We start from the raw sequence: 395 nt of genomic DNA on the forward strand, positions 1-395 counted from the left end.
TCTTTTCACAAGAAACTCACATCTTAATTGAATACACATGAAACATCTCGTTCCTTCAGTCACTTAAAAAATCAACTTGAGTTCAAAGAGAATAAATATGAGAAAGAGGAAAAACTGTTATGATTTCAACCATATTTTAATACATTCAGGCAAGGATGCACTTAAATTATTGGTGATGGCTGACTGACTGCAAATTGTGTGAAATAATATAACTGTATTTCAAATAATTATCAGTACCAACCTGTCAATTATTCAGTAATTGGTACAACCAACTAGTTAATATTCACTAACCTATTAAATGTATCTTTGACTGGATGATGATAAAAAATGAGTCAAGGACATTTTACAATTAATTAAACCTAAAATAACTTTAACTATGCCTACATCAGCATCTC

General features: G+C 29.6%; 1 protein-coding gene across 1 annotated transcript in view; it reads right to left on the reverse strand.

Moving 5' to 3' along the window:
* Window positions 1–395, reverse strand: part of LOC119588613 (E3 ubiquitin-protein ligase listerin-like) — a 21,243-nt gene that overhangs the window by 1,849 nt on the left and 18,999 nt on the right. The gene's annotated exons all lie outside the window — the stretch shown is intronic.

Source organism: Penaeus monodon, chromosome 24 (genome assembly GCF_015228065.2).
Source record: "Penaeus monodon isolate SGIC_2016 chromosome 24, NSTDA_Pmon_1, whole genome shotgun sequence".
Classification (NCBI taxonomy): domain Eukaryota; kingdom Metazoa; phylum Arthropoda; class Malacostraca; order Decapoda; family Penaeidae; genus Penaeus; species Penaeus monodon.